The 22,595-nt window shown below is 36.4% G+C and overlaps 1 long non-coding RNA gene across 7 annotated transcripts in view; it reads right to left on the bottom strand.

Moving 5' to 3' along the window:
* The window catches only part of LOC132491000 (uncharacterized), a 209,875-nt gene that overhangs the window by 135,694 nt on the left and 51,586 nt on the right, over nt 1–22,595 (bottom strand). For 5 of the 7 annotated variants that reach the window (XR_009532628.1, XR_009532630.1, XR_009532625.1 and 2 more), the window contains 2 exons: nt 9,374–9,459; nt 8,728–8,784 (listed from right to left, as the gene is read on the bottom strand). This is a non-coding gene — a long non-coding RNA (uncharacterized LOC132491000). Of the gene's footprint in view, nt 1–1,297; nt 2,720–3,945; nt 4,081–8,727; nt 8,785–9,373; nt 9,460–22,595 lie in introns of those variants that run through there. The other 2 variants (XR_009532627.1, XR_009532629.1) reach the window with 2 other exon arrangements.

Raw genomic sequence — 22,595 nt, forward strand, 5'->3', positions numbered from 1 at the left:
TTTGTTCTTCTTCTTCTGGCACTCCTATAATTCTAATGATGTTTTTAATGTTGTCCCAGAAGTCTCTGAGAGTGTTGTCAATTCGTTTCCTTCTTTTTTTCTTTATTCTTCTCCCTGGCTGTTATTTCTACCATTTTATCTTCAAAGTCTGTTATCTGTTCTTCTGCCTCAGTTATTCTGCTATTGATTCCTTCTAGAGAATTTTTAATTTCATTTATTGTGTGGTTCATCATTTTTTGTTTGCTCTTTAGTTCTTCTAGGTGCTTGTTAAATGTTTCCTTTATTTTCTCCATTCTATTTCCAAGATTTTGGATCATCTTTACTATCATTACTCTGAATTGTTTTTCAGGTAGACTGCCTATTTCCTCTTCATTTGTTTGTTTTGGTGGGTTTTTACCTTGCTCCTTTATCTGCTGTGTATTTCTCTGTCTTCTCATTTTGCTTAACTTACTGTGTTTGGGGGTCTCCATTCTTCAGGCTGCAGGTTTGTAGTTCCTGTTGTTTTTGGTGTCTGCCCCCAGTGGGTTAGGTTGGTTAAGTGGGTTGTGTCATCTTCCTCTTTGAGAGGACTGGTGCCGGTATTCTGGTGGATGAGGCTGGATCTTGTCTTTCTGGTAGGCAAGACAGTGTCCGTTGGTGTGTTTTGGGGTGTCTGTGAATTTATTATGATTTTAGTCAGACTCTCTGTTAATGTGTGATGTTGTGTTCCTCTCATGTTAGTTTTTTTGGCATAGGGTGTCCAGCACTCTAACTTCCTGGTCATAGAATGGACCTGGATCTTAGCATTGAGATGGAGATCTCTGAGAGAGCTTTCACCATTTGATATTACATGTGTCCAGGTGGTCTCTGGTGGGCCAATGTCCTGAACTCGGCTTTCCCATCTCAGAGGCTCAGGCCTGTCACCTGGCTGGGGCACCAAGACTCTGTCTGCCACCCGGCTCAGAAGAAAAGAAAGAAAATAAAATAAGGTAAAATAAATTTATTAAATTAAAATATTTTTAAATTATTTAAAATAAAAAATAATTTAACAAAAGGAAGAAAGAGAGAGCAACCAAACCAAAAGAAGTAAATCTACGAATGAAAATGAGCACTAAAGAGTATAATAAAAATAAAATGGACAGACAGAACCCTAGGACAAATGGTAAAAGCAAAGCTATACAGACAAAATCTCACAAAGATGCATACACATACACACTCACAAAAGGAGGAAAAGGAAACATGTATTTTATATATATATATATATATATATATATATATATATATATATATATATATATATAAAGGAAGAGAGCAACCAAATCAATAAACAAATGTACCAATGATAATAAACTCTAAATACTAAACTAAGATAAACATAAAACCAGAAACAAATTAGATGCAGAAAGCACACCCCAAGTTTACAGTTGATCCAAAAGTCCACCGCCTCAATTTTGGCATGATTTGTTGCCTATTCAGGTATTCCACAGATGTAGGGTCCATCAGTTTGATTGTGGAGATTTAATAGGCTGCTCCTGAGGCTGCTGATAGCGATTTTCCTTTCTCTTCTTTGTTCGCACAGCTCCTGGAGTTCAGGTTTGGTTTTGGCCTCGCCTCTATCTACAGGTCACCTGAGGGCAACTGTTCTTTTCCTAGACAGGACGCTGTTAAAATGGCAGCTGATTCATGAGCTCTGGCTCACTCAGGCCAGGGGGAGGGAGGTGTACAAAATGTTGGGTGAGCCTGTGGAGGCAGTGGCCAGCATGACATTGCAACTGCCTGAGGTATGCCGTGTGTTCTCCCAGGGAATTTGTCACTGGATCATGGGACCCTGGTAGTTGTGGGCTACACAGTCTTCTGTGAGGGGAGATGTGGATAGTAGCCTCTGCTTGCACACAGACTTCTTGTTGGCTGCAGCAGCAACATTAGTGTTTCATGCCCATTGCTGGTGTCTGCGCTGAGATCCATGGCTTGTGCCAGTCTCTGGAGCTCGTTTAGGCGGTGCTCTTAATCCCCTCTCCTCGCACCCCACAAAACAAAGAGGCAAGAAAAAGTCTCTTTCCTCTTCTGCAGTTCCAGACTTTTTCCCAGACTCTCTCCTGGCTAGCTATGGTGCACTAGCCTCCTTATGGCTGTATTCATGCTGCCAACCCCAGTCCTCTCCCTGGGATCTTACCTCCAAAGCCAGAGCCCTAGCTCCCAGCCCCTGCCCCACTCCCGCCCTGGCAGGTGAACAGGCAAGCCTCTCAGGTTTGTGAGAACTGGTCAGCACCGATCTTCTGTGCGGTAATCTCTCCACTTTGCTCTCTGCACCCCTGTTGCTGCACTCTCCACTGTGGCTCTGAAGCTCCCCCCACCCCCACCCACCTGCAATCTCTGCCAGTGAAGGGGATTTCTAGTGTGTGGAAGCTTTTCCTCCTTCACAACTCCCTCCCAGAGGTTCAGGTCCTGTCTCTATTCTTTTGTCTTTGTTTTTTTCTTTTTCTTTTTCCCTACCCAGCTACATGAGGAGTTTCTTGCCTTTTGGGTAGTCTGAGGTCTTCAGCCAGTGCTCAGTATGTGTTCTGTAGGAGCTGTTCCACGTGTAGATGTATTTTTGATATATTTGTGGGGACGAAGGTGATCTCCATGTCTTACTCCTCTGTCATCTTGAAGCTATCCTCCTTGGATCTATTCTTTTGTCCCCATTTTATTATTCACTTCATCCAGAAAAGGATCCTTAGAAATAACAGGCAATGTAGGGCTAAAACAGAAAAATATGGTTTCATGGAGAGCAAGAGCAGAAAGTGCTTTAAGAAAGACAAAAATCAACTATGTCAAGTGATGCTGAGACGACTGAGTAAAACAGACCCTTCCCATGCTCCATCCTGTATTGCAAGGGCTAAGAGTCCTTTCCTCAGATTCCTTTCTGGCTAAGGTACTAGACACAATTTAATTTCTGCCATTGAGATGCATTCATGCAAGATTTGAAAGGTAGGGATAAAACAGAAGTCATCCTTCCACAGCTCTTAAACAAGTTCTAAAAGACATGAGTGGGTGTAGGAGGTAGACTTCATGTTCCAGTATCTAGTTTCAGTGTCATAAATGAAGGCTAATTGTGGAGGTAGCAACACTGATAGCAGCAGTGGCAGCTTCCTGACTTCTATATTAAATGATTTGGTCTTTAAATCAAAGTAATTTGGTTTTTAAATCGTAGGTTGAGTGTTTTTTAAACTGTTCTTTGCCAAACAATTCTAATGACATTTGACCACCAAATTCTCTAAATTAAACCCCTCTCTGTTTAAAATACCTAGAACTTTGCCTGATAGAGTATTTGGTAACCAGAGACATTGCAGGAAACTGACTCGCAGAATTGGCTTATCTGACTCCATTGTTTTAGAACTTTGAAAATAGGATACTATTAGTCCATAGATGTGTGCCAAATTATTTACAAACATTATTATCCTGTAATTCCCTGGAATTATATGCTCATTGAAGGTAAGCTCTGGCAGACCAACTGGCTATTGTGACTGATTGTTATGATAAGACTGAGTAATACAAATGATGTCCTGGTTATTCTGATGGAAGTAGAAATTTTTAATTAAAAAAATAAGTTCAGGGTTTTAAATTCTCAGCTTAAGTAATAATGAAAAACAAGAAATCTCCCATGTTTATCTTAAAAGAATCTCATATCTCTTGCAGATGCAAGGTTGGGTTGCCAAACCTGAAAAACAGAGCAGAAATTTCTCATTCTATTTGCTAATTATAACATATACGGATTTATCAGCCTCTGAGATCTCATAAAATTTAAAGGATTTACTAGGTCTCTGAAAAGTGGAATGATAATAATTCCATTTGGATGAATTATGATGAATCTAAGGACTTTAACCCAGAAAAAACAAAAATTTTCTCCCAAAGAGCAGAAAAATGTCTCTTTTCCTGCCTAGTGACAGAAGTCCTGCCTTGCCTGGTGATTTGAAATGACCTCACCTGAGGTAGTTACCTTGAACATAGATGGCAGTTGTCCTATTCTCCACCCCTGTCATCCCACTTGTCTTTGGGATTGTAAGTGAATTAAAATCCAAATCTTCAAAGTAGCAAGTATAAATTCTGATCTGGGAGAATCTGGGAGAAAATAGTTTATACCATAAAAGTTAAATGATATTGCTGATTTATATGGACAAATATCTGGGTATTATATGAAGAAATAGATTCAATGAGTTTCATTATGTGAGATAATATGACTATAAAAAAGTGAAATCCTTCTCCAAATATTGGTTCACAAGCAATTCATCTGTGACTTATATTGTAGCACATCAATCTCCATGATAATTAAGATTCTCCAGCCATATGCTGAACTTTATAAGGGAAGAATCTAGGAGAAAATCATACAACTTACCTAAAAACATAATTTTAAATAAAATATCATGTTTTTCTTTGCTATGTGAAAGCTATTAAGTTTAATTAGGTCTTATTTGTTTATATTTGCTACAGTTATGTCTTTAAAGCATTTTGAGTTTATTTTTGTATATGGTGTTAGTGAATGTTCTAATTTCATTCTTTTACATGTAGCTGTCCAGTTTTCCCAGCACCACTTATTGAAGAGACTCTCTTTTCTCCATTGTATATTCTTGCCTTCTTTGTGTAGATTAATTGACCATAGATGTATAGATTTATTTCTGGCTTTCTATCCTGTTCCATTGATCAGTGTGTCTGTTTTTGTACCAGTGCCATACTGTTTTGATGACTGTAGCTTTGTATTATATGATCTGAAGACAGACAGTATGATTCCTCCAGCTCTGTTCTTCTTTCTCAAGATTGTTTTAGCTATTTGGGTCTTTTGTATTTTCATACAGATTAAAAAAAAATTTTTTTCCAGCTTTGTGAAAAATGCCATTGGTAATTTGATACAGATTTCATTGAATCTGTAGATTGCCTTGGGTTGTATGGTCATTTTAACAATATTTATTCATCCAATCCTAGAACACAGTATATCTTTCCATCTGTTTGTGTTGTCTTCAATTTCTTTCATCAGCATCTTACAGTTTTTAGAGTACAGGTTTTTTTGCCTCCTTGGGTAGGTTTATTCCTAGGTATTTTATTCTTTTTGATGGGATGGTAAATTTCCCTTCCTAATACTTTGTTGTTATTGTATAGAAATACAACAGATTTCTCTGTATTGATTTTGTATCCTGCAACTTTACCCAATTTTTGATGAGCTCTAGTAGTTTTCTGGTAGCATCTTTAGGATTTTCTGTGGATAGGAGTATCATGTCATTTGCAAACAGTGACAGTTTTACTTCTTCCTTTCCAAAATGGGTTCCTTTTACTTATTTTTCCTCTCTGATTGCTGTGGCTAGGACTTCTAAAACTGTGTTGAAAAAACAAGTGTTAAGAATGGGCATCCTTGGTTCGTGATCTTAGGGGGAAAGCTTTCAGCTTTTCACCATTGAGTATGATGTTAGTTCTGGTTTTGTCAGAAATCTGGCCTTTATTATGCTGAGGTATGTTCCCTCTATGCTCATTATCTGAAGAATTTTTTATCATGAATGGATGTTGAATTTTATCAAAAGATTTTTCTGCATCTATTGAGATGATCATATGTTTTAAGCTTCAATTTGTTAATATTGTGTATCACATGGATTTATTTGAGGATATTGAAAAATCCTTGCAACCCTGGGATAAATCCCACTTGATCATGGTGGATGGTCCTTTTAATATATTGTTGAATTCTCTTTGCTAGTAGTTTGGTGAGGATTTTTCCATCTATGTTCATCAGTGATTTACTTTTTTTGTAATTTTCTTTTTTTGTGATACCTTTATTTGGTTTTGGTATCAGGGTGATGGCCTCCTAGAATGAGTGTTGAAGTATTCCTAACTCTGAAAATTTTTGGAACAGTTTCAGAAGGATAGGTGTTAACTCTCCTCTAAATTTTTGGTAGAATTCACCTGTGAAGCCAACTGGTCCTGCACTTTTGTTTGTTCAGAGTTTTTAAATTACTGATTCAATTTAAGTATTGGTAATTGGTCTGATCATATTTTCTACTTCTTTCTGATTCAGTCTTGGGAGATTATACTTTTCTAAGCATTTGTCAATTTCTTTTAGGTTGTCCATATTATTTGTGTTCAGTTGCTTGAAGTAGTCTCTTATGATCTTTTGTATTTCTGTGGTGTCAGTTGTAACTTCTCCTTTTTCATTTATGATTTTGTTGAATTTGACCCTCTCCCTTCATTTCTTGATGAGCCTTGCTAAAGGTTTATCAATTTTGTTTACCTTTCAAACAACCACCTTTTTGTTTCATTGATTTTTTTCTATTGTCTTTTAATCTCTATTTCACTTATTTCTACTCTGATCTGTATGACTTCTTTCCTTCTACTAACTTTGGGTTTTGTTTGTTCTTCTTTCCCTAGTTGCTTTAGGTGTAATGTTAGGTTGTTTATTTGAGATTTTACTTGTTTACTTAGGTAAGCTTGTATTTCCATAAACTCCCCTCTTAGAACTGCTTTTGCCACATCCCATAAATTTTGGATTGTTGCATTTTCATTTTCATTTGTCTCTGGGTATATTTTTTCTTTTTTTTAGAAGAAATCTCACATTTAATTCTGATCAAGTTAAAGTGGCATCTACATAAATGAACATGCTTCTGAGTGGAAATAGAATAGCTGCTAGCTCATTTTTCTTAAACAATGTTTTCTAAACAATCCACCAGTCCATCAATAACCAAAAGCTCAAATCTTGGATGTACATATTGCTATATTCATTATATAGTATATTTACTAGCTTTCTATCTCACCCACACACACCTTCTTGTTTTTTAACAGAAGTCATGTCCAACGGCCAAAAAATGTTATTAAACTGTATATCTTTAACTTGCAGAGGCCTTAAGGAGTAGTTGGGAAGCTTCAGACTTCTGACCCCCAGTCCACAATCCTGCATTCCCAGGCACGAGGGCAGATCCTGGGACTCATCACAGGGCTCTTCCAGCCCTGGCCCAGGTGGAGTGTGGGCGGTGGATGTAAGGAGGGTGGGGGAGGCTCTGAAGCCTCGTCTGCAAAGGGAATGGCCAGCAGGACTGAGGGACCCTGGGCTCTGCACTGAGCCACAAGTGCTTCCCTTCCAGCCCCAGGGAGGGGGGCCAGAAGCAGCAGAAGCATTTTCTTGCTGCTTCTGGCAAGGTGAGGTGATGTTGAGGAGGGCTTTTAGCTTCTTCCCCCAAATCTGGGTCTCTAACCCTCTAAACTGCAGCAGGTTCCAAAGATACTTACTTCCCAGTCAAAGGGAAATCAACCCAGAACTCACAGGCTGTCATCCTCCTCTCTCCATAGAGGCTGCACTTCACTCCAACACACTCCTTTCAGGTTCCAAAGGAGAGGCAAAGACTGTGGATGCTTCCAAATGTTGGGAGTGTACATTGTGAAGGATACAGGTAGAAAGCACAACTGAGCCACTAAACATTCTTATTCTCAGAAACTAAGCATTTGAGAGAAATTTGCCTGGGGGTCTTGAAACTGTCATGGATCACACTACAAGCTAAACCATTCTCTTCCCATTAATGTGTCGGTCTTCAGCCCCAGGTACCAGTGATTGTTCTTCTCTGGCTGCCTGTACACCATGTCAACAAATAACTGGGGTTTGTCTTCTGCCTTTTTAATTTTCTCTTTGGTTTCTTCAATGATCCACTGGTTGTTTAGTAGTATATTGTCTAGCCTTCACATGTTTGGTTTTTGTTTGTTTGTTTGTTTTGCAGTTTTTTCTTTTACTTCGTTTCTAGTATCATAGCACTATGGTCAGAAAAGATGCTTGGTAGGGTTTCAATTTTCTTAAATTTAGTGAGGCTTGTTTTGTGGCCTAGCATATGGTCTACATACAGAATGGGAGAACGTATTTGTAAACAATGAGATGGACAGGGGCTTGATTTCCATAATATACAAACTGCATATACAGTTCAATTAAAAAAAAAAGAACCCAATCAAAAAGTGAGCAGAATAAAATAGGCTTTTCTTCAAAGAAGATATACAAATGGCAAGCAGGCACATAAAAAGATGTTCAACGTCACTAATTATTAGAGAAATGCAAATCAAACTACAATGTGGTACCACCTCACACCAGTCAGAATGGCTGTCATCAAAAAGTCTACAAATAATAAATGCTGAAGAGGGTGTGGAGAAAATGGAACCCTCCTATACTGTTGGTGAGAATTTAAATTGGTGCAGTCACTGTGGAGGACAGTATGGAGGTTTCTTATAAAACTAAAAATAGAGTTACCATATGATCCAGCAATCCTACTCTTGGGCATGTATCTGGAAAAGATGAAAACTCTAATTCAAAAAGATACATGCACCCAAATATTCATAGCAGCACTATTTACAATAGCCAAGACATGGAAGTGACCTGAATGTCCATTAACAGATGAATGGATAAAGAAAATGTGGTGTATATATATACACACACACACATATACACAATGGAATATTACTCAGCCATAAAAAAGAATGAACCAATGCCATTTGCAGCAGCATGGATGGACTTAGAGATTATCATATTAAATGAAGTAAGACAAAGAAAGACAAATATCATATGATATTGCTTATATGTGGAATCTAATAAAATGATACAATGAATGTATTTACAAAACAGAAAAAGACTCACAGACATAGAAAACAAACTAATGGTTACCAAAGGGGAAAGGTGGGGTGGAGGGATAAACTGGGAATTTGGGATTAACAGATACACACTGCTATATATAAAACAGATAAGCATCAAGGACCTACCATATAGTACAGGGAACTTTATTCAATATCTGGAAATAACCTACAACAGAAAAGAATCTGAAAAAAAAAAAAAATATATATATATATATATATATATAACATGGAATCAATTTTCTGTATACCTGAAACATTGTAAATCAAATATACTGCAATAAAATAAATTAAAAAATAACATTAAATTAAAAAATTATTGGTGGATAATGCTTGGGAACTAAAGTCATTAAATGTCATACTATGTAGAAGTCATTCTAATTTTTCACGATTATTTTATTAAAACATCAAATATATTAGAATTAATTTAATAAAATTGCATTTTGTGAATTGAATAATCATTTGATTTTGAGAGCCAGAATAAAAGATGATGGAGTAGGAGACAAGATATATTACACTGAAAGAAATATCAGGCTTCCTTTTTAAAATTAATTAATTAATTAATTAATTAATTTATTTATTTATTTATGGCTGTGTGGGGTCACAGACATATGCTCTTAAAATCAGAGCCAAGAGGACTTTTCAAGCCTTCTACACTTAGAATATTTTGTAAGCACTAGAGTTTTCTCTAGGCAGTTAAAAATTCAGGGTACTACTTCTGAAACAATTAGATTTTTTCCTGCTTCTTCTGACAAGTCTTTCCCCCAAGGGTTACCTGTAACTGATGATCAAGGCAGGTGTTTATAGCTTTGTAGTCCAGATCTTCTCACTCTCTTCCTCTAGAAAAGTAGACCTGACGTGCTGTTTATAAAAAATGAATTTGTTGAAACTTTTTATTAAGGAGAGGATACTTTGGCAATAGGCATTATCTCACTCTACATGAACTTTTTGGAGCTTATTCTATTTTATATTGCATTTGAAACAAATTGGTATCATATCAGTGCAAAATAAATTAACCAAATATTTGTCAAACACTGTTTTATTTTATGTGCTATAAACAAAATATGTCACTGACACTTTTATGTTTCTAGTGCCTGAGGACGATTCATTTAGAAAAGGAAAGAAGAAGTGCACTGGAACAAAATGCATGTTATTAAATATTCAATAACAGTTGGCACAGGCACAATTAGACAAGGAGCATCCAGTGAAATAAAAACTGTTATATGCTTCAAAAAAAACACACATTTCGATAGATAGGTTAGTGGTCAAATTATTCAGGTTACAATTACAGCAAGAGTAATATGATACTGTTTAAAGGTTCATAAAGCTGCCCTTGGGATATTTAAATCAAAGAGAAGATGACCAAGCAAACCTAATTGGTCTATATTTAGCTTTCTCATTGCAAGTATAGAATTTTTTACTAATGTCATTTTTATTTTTAAATGTATATTATCTGGCCTTGGAAAAGCACCTAAGATACATGAAATACATGAAAACTAGAAAGGTATTCAGGATTTTGAATTTTCATTATTTTACTTTCCAGGGGAACAAGGAGAGAAAATACTTTAGAAGAAACACATCAATACATCAGTAGAACATACTGCTTCCCATAGAAAATGGGGTACCCTGAATTATATAAAAGTGGTATCTTTGTATTTATTCAGATCATTTTTTCCCCTGAAGAGTATGTGGTAGTTCATGCCTCTATAAATTAAACCGGAGCTAGAATGAATATTAAAGAGTGTGTGGAATTACTGAAGAGAAAGTATTGCTAACTTTAAAAGGATACACAGATGATAATGGAACGAATAGTTGTGATTCACTATTGTACATAAATTTCAAACATGCCACATAAAAATGTAAGGGAATTTTTCATTTTGTGGGCTTCTTAGCTTATGGACAATTTTCTTTAGGTAATTCCCTACCCTAGATATCTTGATGGGAAGCAAAACCTGTCTGCCATGACTGAAGCTGAAAATGCCAGATACTCTCTTGTCTTCCCTGCAGTTAGGCTGTGGTCATGGGAAAATCAGGGATAATAGCAGCATTATGGTTCCAGGGACACTTGTAACACTAGTATAAGTTCTGAGAGGAAGACATAGTACCAAGGAAGCCAAGGAACAAAGCAGATTTAAGAAATATGACAACGAGAGAATTTAGGGTATATTTATGGCAAAGAGGCTTGCCTGTAAGGAAGTAAATCAGAAGCCTACTGTGATTCTTGAGGAAGAACATTGCCCCCAGATCAGGTACCTGTCCTAACAATTATTTGAATGATTGAGCCTTAAAATAATACTGTGCCTTACAAACTTCAGAGAAGGAAGCAGGTTTCAAAAGCTATATATTCCCCAAACATCCACTTTAGAGGTAGTCAACAAGGATAAGAGACAAACCAGATGACTCTCCCAGAGGCTGAGAGCAGGCGTCTGTGAGAATAAAGGACTAAGGAAGTTCCACTTGGAGAACAGAATCAGGTACTTCTCAAGGAACTTTCCTCCTTCTAGTGTTTTCTCTATAAAAATCCATTATCACTATGAATCAGTAATAGCTGTTTGTCTCTTATTAATCAGTTTTTATAATGGAAGTTTTTATTGTGCCTATTGTGTCCGAATTACACCACTCTATATGAAAAGACAGGTACTGAAAACTTGTTTTTATTTTTATTTTCATACATTATACGAATAGAAGAAATCTCTTCTAGATCTGATGGAGAAAACTCATTTACAGGAAAATTGAACATTAAACTGAATGCCTTAAGTAAGGGGAACGTTGAATTATCTCCCCTGTGTGTGGATGGGATTATGTTCTGGGAGAGAAGGACTGTCCATGGGTGTTTGGTAGCCATATTCAACACATGTGGCTAGCTGTGATGAGAATTATGCCCCCTTTCATGGACTACAGTTACTTCTGGGAAGATGCAACAGTCAAGAACTGTATTTTCAACCCTCCCCTATCCTCACCCCTGATCACTGAACGTATATGGAACCATATTTGTCACCGATGACAAAGGAGCAGAAGTGTTGGGTATCATTTTGGGGTCAATACCAATATGAAGCTTGTGTGCTTTCTCTGTCCTTTCTCTTCTTTAATATTCAAACTTTCAAATGAATATTGAGGGAAGCTGGGATTCATGTAGTGAAGGTATAAAGCCTGTGTCAACATGTAGTCTCGAATAATTACCAGTATAGTCCATCTCCACCATCACCATCAATCAGAAACACCAATACAATCATACCTCATTTCATTGTTCTTTGCTTTATTGCACTTTACAGATACTGCATTTCTTACAAATTGAAGGACTGTGGCAACCCTGTGTTGTCAGATAATGGTTAGCATTTTTTATCAATAAAATATTTTAAATTAAGGTACGTATATTGTTTTTTAGACATAATGCTATTGCACACTTAATAGACTATAGTATAGTGTAAACATAACTTTTATATGCACTGGAAAACCAAAAAAGTTGCATGAAACAATTTATTTTCACCTTTTTTCAGTAGTCTGGAACCAAACCCGCATTACCTTCAAGGTATGCCCACACTATCTGAATAAAAAAATAATGGTCTAGTGGTGCGATTCACACATATATTGAGCTAGTATTAACCTAATCAAAATGCGCTGTAAAAACCTTAAGACAGAGACATGTCAAATGACTCCTTATCCTTATTATAAGCTTATGCTCATATTGAAATAGCTAGCTAGCTAATAACTTTGATGGCATACAATATTTTTTTCATGAAACATAGAGTATATTTTTAATATTATTCCCCCCCACCACCACCACCTTTAAGTATCAGTCAGAGTTTGGTCAGGAAAACAGAATCACTACAAATGTTGTAGAAAAAGGAGATTTCATTAAGGAATTAGAATTTATTCGAATGTGGATAAAGATGGAGCGATGGATGTCTAGAAGTGGGAATCACTGAATCAGAAAAATAGTCACTGGCAAAGCCATGCAAAACACTGGTGTGGGTAGACAAAATACAGCATGAAGGAAAATCCAAGAAACCATTCAGATCTAGACACTGCAGTGCTAAGCCATAACAGGTTTTCTTATAGAGAGCTGTAGAAACTACCACCTGTGTGGAATCTTTGCCTGGAAATTGCTGCCTCTGTGGCAACATCTATTTCAGGGGGAATGACTGCTTCTACAGGACCCCAGCCAAGAACCTGTGGGTGAGTTTGGGACTGCGGTAAGCAAAGCCAGCAGCCAGAAATTTAGGTGGGACTCGAGGCAGGAAGGGAATAAGAACAAGCTGGGGCTCGAGAGGGAACACTTCGTTGTCCATGGTTATTTATGACCTTTGTAGAGAAACTCTGTGAGAAAGATGGCCTCTCTTCCCTTATTCCTTCTGAAATATGCATGAGTTTCTGTAATTAGCTAAGTATAATCTGGACTCTATATTATAAAGGATTCTGGTAAAAATATGTACCCAGCCTTAGACACAAAGTTATTCACAATATTTCTTTATTCTTCATTTTCTTTTTACCATCTGTTGGATCTTTACCCCTTCAATCCTGATACTGATTTCACTAATTATTCCTCTTGTTATGTCATTTAAATATTTTTAATTGGCTCTTTCATTCTGACATCTTAATTTTGAGGTTTAGACCATTATTTTAAAAACTTTCTTTTTTTCTAATATTAGCTTTAAATCTAGGTATTTCCCTGTTAGCACGGCTTTAGTTATATCCCACAAAGTTTGGTATGTTGTCTCCTTAATATCATTCACCTAAAATTTCATTGTGAAATCTTTTTTGTCCTATGGGTTATCCTGAAGTGGTATATTGCTTAATTTACAAATATTTGGAATTTAGTAAATATTGCTTTGTCACTGACTTTTAATATTTAAAAGTTTACATATAATTTAAATGTTTTCAATTATAGTACATAATTTATGGACCAGTATATGACCTACATCATGCGTGTTATATGTGAATTTGAAAATAATGTTTTCTACAGTGGTTAGAAGTTTTGATTTATAAATTACAGATGAAATAGGCTTATATTGTTGTCTAAATCTTCTCTGTCTTTATTATATTTTTGTCTACCCCTTATTTTTTGTATGAATTGACAAATTTTTCAAATTACTATAGAGTAGCAAAGGACTTAGGATAGATAAACCAAGTATGAAAATGAAGAAGAAAGCTAGAAGACTTACCATACAAGATTTCAAGAACTAAAACTATATGAATCCAGTGTGATAGTTGCTTAATGATTGAAATATAAATCAGTGGAAGAGAATAGACAGTCCATAAATATATCTACACTTATATGGCTAATTGATTTTTCACAGATGTGCCAAAGCAATTAAATAGAAAGATAGTATTTTCAAAAAAATATTGCTGAAACAAGTAGATATCTGTATAGAGAGAAAGAAAAGGAACCTCAAGGTTTACTTTCCATATACACATAAATTAGTTTAAAATGGATCATGGTTCTTAATACACAAACAAACCACTGAATTTCAGAGGAAAACATGAGAAATTTTTGTCATATTAGACTGCTTTCCCAAAAACTACATCAAAAACAAAAATTATACCTGAAATTAATTGATAAAATGAACATCATCAAAATTAAAACCTTTTGTCTTCCTGGAAAAGCTGGCAGAGTAGAAGGACCTTGAGTGCACCTCCTCTCGCAAACACACCAAAATCACAACTAAATGCTGAACAACCATCAATTAAAAAGACTGGAACCTACCAAAAAAGATATTCTGCACCCAAAGACATAAAGAAGAAACCAAAACAAGATGGTAGGAGGAGTGCATCAAGAACAGGCCAATTATAATTACTGAAATTAAAAGTGTGATTAAAAACTCCCAACAAACAAAAACCAGGACCAGATAGCTTCACAGGTGAATTCTATCAAACATTTAGAGAAGAGTTAACACCTATCCTTCTGAAACAATTCCAAAAAATTGCAGGGTAAGAAACACTTCAAAACTCATTCTATGAGGCCACCATCACCCTGATACCAAAACCAGACACATACCACAAAAAAAAAGAAAGAAAATTACAGGCCAATATCACTGATGAGCATAAATGCAAAAATCCTTAATAAAATACTAACAAACTGAATCCAACAATACATTAAAAGGATCATACACCATGATCAAGTGGGATTTATCCCAAGGATGCAAGGAATTTTCAATATCCAAAAATCATTCAGTGTGATATATCACATGAACAACTTGAAGAATAAAAACCATATGATCATCTCAATAGATTCAGAAAAATGTTTTGATAAAATTCAACATCAATTCATGATCAAAACTCTCCAGAAAGTGGGCATAGAGGGAACGTACCTCAACATAATAAAGGCCATATATGACAAACCCACAGCTAACATCATACTCAATGGTGAAAAGCAGAAAGCATTTCCTCTAAGATCAGAAACAAGACAAGGGTGCTCACTTTCACCACTGTTTTTCAACATAGTTTTGGAAATCTTAGCCATAGTAATTAGAGAGCAAAAAGAAATAAAAGGAATCCAAATTTTAAGGGGAAAAGTAAAATTGTCATTGTTTGCAGATGACATGATACTATACATAGAAAATCCTAAAGACACTACCATAACTATTAGAGCTTATCAATGAATTCACTAATGTTGAAGATACAAAATTAATATGCAGAAATCTATTGCATTTCAATACACTAACAATGAAAGATCAGAAAGAGAAATTAAAGAAACAATCCCATTCACCATCATATCAAAAAGAATAAAATAACTAGGAATAAACCTACCTAAGGAGGTGAAAGACCTGTACTCTGAAAACTATAAGATATTGATGAAAGAAATCAAAGATGACAGAAACATGTGGAAAGATATACTCTCTTCTTGGAGTTGAAGAATCAATATTGTCAAAATGACTATATTATCAAAGGCAATCTACAGATTCAATGAAATTCCTATCAAATTACCAATGATATTTTTCACAGAACTAGAACAAAAAAATTTTTAATTTGTATGGAAACACAAAAGATGCCATATAGCCAAAACAATCTTGAGAAAGAAAAATGGAGCTGGAGAAATCAGGCTCCCTGACTTCAGAACATACTACAAAGCTACAGTAAGCCAAACAGTATGGTACTGTCACAAATACAGACATATAGATCAATGGAACAGAATAGAAAGCCCACAAACAAACCCACACAGCTATAGCTAATTAATCTACACAAAAGAGGCAAGAGTATACAATGGAGACAAGACTGTTTCTTCAATAAGTGGTGTTTTGAAGATTGGAATGCTACATGTAAAATAAATAAAATTAGAACATTCTCTAATACTATATACAAAAATAAACTAAAAATGAATTAAAGACCTAAATGTAAGACTGGATACTATAAAACTCTTAGAGGAAAACAGGCAGGACACCCTTTGATATAAATCGTAACAGTATCTTTTTGGATTTATCTCCTAGAGTAATGGAAATAAAAACAAAAATAAACAAATGGGACCTAATTAAACTTAAAATCTTTTGCAGAGCAAAGGAAAACTTCAACCAAATGAAAAGACAGCCTATAAAATGGGAGAAAATATTTGCAAATGATGCGACTGACAAGGGCATAATCTACAAAATATACAAAGAGCACATACAACTGAATAGCAAAAAAAAAAAAAAAAAAACAACCCAATCAAAAAATAGGCAGAAGATCTAAACAGACATTTGTCCAAAGAAGACATACAAAGATGCCTAAAAGCACACGAAAAGATGCTCAACAGAACTAATTATTAGAGAAATATGAACCAAAACAACAATGTGTAATCACCTCACACCAGTCAGAATGGCCATATCATCAAAAAGTCTACAAAAATAAATGCTAGAGGGGGTATGGAGAAAAACGAACCCTCTTATACTTTTGTTGGGAATGTAAATTTGTGCAGCCACTATGGAGAATGGTATGGAAGTTCCTTAATAAACTAAACATAGAGCTACCATATGATCCCACAGTCCCAATCCTGGGCATATATCTGGAGAAAACTATAATTAGAAAATATACATGTACCCCAATGTTCATTGCAACACTATTTACAATAGCCAGACATGTAAGCACCCTAAGTGTCCATCGACAGATGAATGAAGAAAGAAGATGTGGTGTACATATATATTACTCAGCCATATAAAATGAAAAAATGCCATTGCAGCAACATGGATGTACCTACAGATTATCATACTAAGTGAAGTAAGCAAGAAAAGACAACTATCATATGATATCTCTTATATATGGGATTTTAAAAAATGATCCAAATGAACTTATATGAAACACAGAAATTGACCTATAGAATTAGAAAACAAACTTATGGTTACCAAAGTAGAAAGGGGAGTTGGGAGAGGAATAAATTACTAGTTTGGGATTAACATATCACATTACTACATATAAAATAGATAACCAACAAGGACCTACTGTATAGCTTAGGGAACTGACTCAATATTTCATAATAACCCATATGGGAAAATAATCAGAAAAAAGCATATGTAACTATATATGTGAGTATAACTGAATCACTTTGTCATGTACCTGAAACTAGTACCACATTGTATATTAACTCTACTTCAATTTAAAAAAATAAAACATTTTACTCTTTACAGGATATTTAATATAAGAATATTGCAAGTCAAAAACTATGAAAATAATTTGTAAAACAAATGTCTATCAAAGATCTTGTATCCAAAATGTATAAAGCATTTCTATAATAAGAAAATATTAGCAACAAAAATATTGGCAAACTACACAGATATCTCAAAAAAGAAGATACATGAATGTGTAATATAACAAAAAGAAACTTGCATCATCACTGGTTATCATAGAAATACAAATTGAACCTACAATAGACCTACACACACACACACAAGTGAGCATGCAAACAGCAAAAGTAAAAATGACTGGCAATGTAGTTTTGGCAAGGATGTGGAGCCACTGCCTCCCTCATTCCTTGCTCATGGGAATTCAAAATGTTAGAGCCACTTTGAAAAACAGTATGGCATACATTTAACATAAAACACAATCATTCTGAAGAGACACCTTCAAGATGGTGGAGGAGTAAAACATGGAGATCACCTTCCTCCTCATAGATACATCAGAAATACATCTACATGTGGAACAACTCCTACAGAACACCTACTGAACACTGGCAAAAGACCTCAGACTTCTCAAAAGGCAAGAAACTCCACATGTACCTGGGTAGGGTAAAAGAAAAAACAGAGACAAAAGAATAGGATGGGACCTGCACCTCTGGGAGAGAGTTGTGAAGGAGGGAAAGATTCCACACACTAGGAAACCCCTTCACTGGCGGAGATAGGGGGTGGTAGGGGCTAAGCTCTGGAGCCACAGAGGAGAGCACAGTAAGAGGGGTGCAGAGGGCAAAGCAGAGAGATTCTCACACAGAGGATTGGTGCCGATCATCACTCACCAGCCTGAGAGGCTTGTCTGCTCAGGGCAGGTGGGGGCTGGGAGCTGAGGCTACAGCTTCGGAGGTCAGAGAGAGGACTGGGGTTGGCTGCATGAACACAGCCTGAAGGGGGCTAGTGTACCACAGTTAGCTGGGAGGGAGTCTATGAAAACGTCTGGAACTGCCTAAGAGGCAAGAGACCACTATTTCAGGGTGTGCGAGGAGAGGGGATTCAAAGTACCACCTAAGTGGGTTCTAGAGATGGGTGCGAGCTGTGGTTATCAGTGTGGACACAAGAGAAGGGCATGAAACACTAAGGCTCCTGCTGCAGCCACCAAGAAGCCTGTGTGCAAGCACAGGTCACTAGCCACACCTCCCCTCCCAGGAGACTGTGCAGCCCACCACTACCAGGATCCCATGATCCAGGGACAATATCCCTGGGAGAACACCCGGCATGTCTCAGGCTGCTGCAACGCCATGCTGGCTTCTGCCACTGCAGGTTTGCCCTGCATTCTGTATCCCTTCTTGCCCCTGGCCTGAGTGAGCCAGAGCCCCCTAATCAGCTGTTACTTTAACCCCATCCTGTAGGAGAGAAGAACAGACACCCTGAGGTGACCTACACTCAGAGGTGGGGCCCAATCCAAAGCAGAACCCCAGGAGCTGTGGGAACAAAGAAGAGAAAGGAAAATTTCTCTCCGCAGCCTCAGGAGCAGCGGGTTAAATCTCTACAATCAACTTGATATATGCTGCATTTCTGGAATACCTAAATAGACAATGAATCATATAAAAAATGGGGCAGTGGACTTTGGAAGCAACTGTAGACTTGGGGGTTGCTTTCTGGATCTAATTTGTTCCTGGTTTTATGTTTATCTTAGTTTAGTATTTAGAGTTTATTATCATTGGTAGATTTGTTTATTAATTTGATTGCTCTCTCAATTTTTTTAACATATATATATATTTCCTTTTACTCTTTCTGTGAGTGTGTATGTGTATGTGTATGCTTCTTTGCCCTCTTCTTTCTCTCTCTTTTTATGACTATTTATTTTTTATTTTAATAACCTTCTTTTCTTCTCTCCATCTCTCTCTCTTTCTTTCTTTCTCTCTTTTTTCTTTCTTTCTTTCTTTCTTTCTTTTTCTCCCTTTTCTTCTGAGCCCTGTGGCTGACAGGGTCTTGGTGCTCCAGTCGGGTTTCAGGCCTGTTCCTCTGATGTGGGAGGGCTAAGTACAGGACATTGGTACACCAGAGACCTCAGGGCCCCACATAATATCAAACAGTGAACTCTCTCCCAGAGATCTCCATCTCAATGCTAAGACCCAGCTCCACTCAACGACCAGCAAGTTACAGTGTTGGACACTCTATGCCAAACAATTAGCCAGACAGGAACACAACCCCACCCAGTAGCAGAGAGGCTGCCTAAAATCATAATAAGGTCACAGACACCCCAAAACAACACAGGACGTGGTCCTGCCCACCAGAAAGACAAGATCCAGGCTCATCCAAAAGAACACAGGCACCAGTCCCCTCCACCAGGAAGTCTACACAACCCACTGAACCAACCTTAGCCACTGGGGACAGACACCAAAAACAATGGGAACTACAAACCTGCAGGCGGCAAAAAGAAGAACCCAAACACAGCAAGTGAAGCAAAATGAAAAGACAGAGAAGCACACAGCAGATGAAGGAGCAAGGTAAAAACCCACAAGACCAAACAAATGAACAGGAAACAGGCAGTCTACCTGAAAAACAATTCAGACTAATGATAGTAAAGATATCCAAAATCTTGGAAATAGAATGGAGAAAATACAAGAAAGGTTTAACAAGGACCAAGAAAAATTAAAGAGAAAACAAACAATGATTAACAACATAGTAAATGAAATTAAAAATTCTCTAGAAGGATTGAATAGCAGAATAACAGTGGCAGAAGAACAAATAAGTGACCGGGAAGATAAAATAGTAGAAATAACTACTGCATAGCAGAATAAAGAAAAATGAATGAAAAGACTTGAGGACAGTCTCAGAGACCTCTGGGACAACATTAAATGCACCAACATACAAATTATAGGTGTCCCAGAAGAAGAAGAGAGAAAGAAAGGGACTGAGAAAATATTTGAAGAGATCATAGTTGAAAACTTCCCTGATATGGGAAAGGAAATAGTCAATGAAGTCCAAGAAGTACAGAGAGTGCCATGCAGGATAAATCCAAGGAGAAACACACCAAGACACATATTAATCAAACTATCAAAAATTAAATACAAAGAAAAATTATTAAAAGCAGCAAGGGAAAAACAACAAATAACATACAAGGGAATCCCCATAAGGTTAATGGCATATCTTTCAGCAGAAACTCTGCAAGCCAGAAGGGTGTGGCAGTACATATTTAAAGTGATGAAAGGGAAAAACCAAGAATCAAGATTACTCTACACAGCAAGGATCTCATTCAGATACGACAGAGAAATTAAAACCTTTATAGACAATCAAAAGCTAAGAGAATTCAGCAACACGAAACTAGCTTTACAACAAATGCTAAAGGAACTTCTCTAGGGAGGAAACACAAGAGAAGGAAAAGAACTATAAAAACAAAACCCCAAAACAATTTTAAAAAATGGTAACAGGAGCATACATATTGATAACTTCCTTAAATGTAAATGGATAAAATGTTCCAACCAAAAGACATAGACTGTCTAAATGGACACAATAATAACACCCATATATATGCAGTCTACAAGAGACCCACTTCAGACCTAGGGACACATACAGACTGAAAGTGAGGGGATGGAAAAAGATATTCCATGCAAATGGAATTCAAAAGAAAGCTGGAGTAGCAATTCTCATATCAGACAAAATAGACTTTAAAATAAAGACTATTACAACAGACAAAGAAGGACACTACATGGTGGTCAAGGGTTCAATCCAAGAAGAAGATATAACAATTGTAAATATTTATGCACCCAACATAGGAGTACCTCAATACATAAGGCAAATGTTAACAGCCATAAAAGGGGAAATTGACAATAAAACAGTCATAGTAGGAGACTTTAACACCCCGTTTTCACCAATGGACAGATCATCCAAAATGAAGGTAAATAAGGAAACACAAGCTTTAAATGATACATTAACAAGATATCCTTCATTGATATTTATAGGACATTCCATCCAAAAACAACAGAATACACTTTCTTCTCAAGTGGTCATGGAACATTCTCCAGGACAGATCATATCTTTGGTCACAAATCAAGGCTTGGTAAATTTAAGAAATTTGAAATCATATCAAGTAACTTTTCCAACTACAATGCTATTAGACTAGATATCAATTACAGGAAAAAATCTGTAAAAAATACAAACACATGGAAGCTAAACAGTACACAAAAATATAACCACAGATAATTGAAGAAATCAAAGAGGAAATAAAAAAAATACCTAGAAACCAATGACCATGAAAACACAATGTCCCAAAACCTATGGGACGCAGCAAAAGCAGTTGTAAGAGGGAATTTTATAGCAATACAATCCTACATCAAGAAACAAGAAACATCTCAAGCAAACAACCTACCCTTATGCCTAAAGCAATAAGAGAAAGAAGAACAAAACAACCCCAAAGTTAGCAGAAGGAAAGAAATCATAAAGATTAGATCAGAAATAAATGAAAAAAAATGATAGAAACAATAGGTAAGATCAATAAAACTGAAAGCTGGTTCTTTAAGAAGGTAAAGAAATTTGTTAAACCATTAGCCAGACTCATCAAGAAAAAAAAAAAGGAAGACTCAAATCAATAGAATTAGAAATGAAAACGAACAAGTAACAAATGACACTGCAGAAATATGAAACATTATGAGAAATTAACACAAGCAACTATATGCCAATAAAATGGATAACCTGGAAGAAATGGACAAATCCTTAGAAAAGCGCAACCTTCTGAGACTGAACCAGGAAGGAATAGAAAATATAAAGAGAGCAAGCACAGCACTGAAATTGAGACTGTGATTTAAATTTTCCAACAAACAAAAGCCCAGGACCAGATGGATTCACAGGCGAATTCTGTCAAACATTTACAGAAGAGGTAACACCTATCCTTCTCAAACTCTTCCAAAATATAGCAGAGAGAGTATCATTCCTAAACTCATTCTATGAGGTCACCATCGCCCTTATTCCAAACCAGACATAGATGTCACTGCGAAATAAAACTAGAGACCAATACCTCTGATGAACATAGATACAAAAATCCTCAACAAAATATAGCAAAGAGAATCCAACGGCACATTAAAAGGATGATACACCATGGTCAAGTGGGGTTTATCCCAGGAATGCAAGGATTCTTCAATATACCCAAATCAATCAATGTGATATACCAAATGAACAAATTGAAGGATAAAAACCATATGATCCTCTCAGTAGATGCGGGAAAAGCTTTCGACAAAATTCAACACCCATTTATGAGAAAAGTCCTCCAGAAAGTAGGCATAGAGGGAACTTACCGCACCATAATAAAGGCAATATATGACAAACCCAAATCCAGCATCATTCTCAGTGGTGAAAAACTGAAACCATTTCCTCTAAATCAGGACCTAGACAAGGTTGTCCATTCTCAACACTACTATTCAACAT

Source organism: Mesoplodon densirostris, chromosome 5 (assembly GCF_025265405.1).
Source record: "Mesoplodon densirostris isolate mMesDen1 chromosome 5, mMesDen1 primary haplotype, whole genome shotgun sequence".
Lineage (NCBI taxonomy): Eukaryota > Metazoa > Chordata > Mammalia > Artiodactyla > Ziphiidae > Mesoplodon > Mesoplodon densirostris.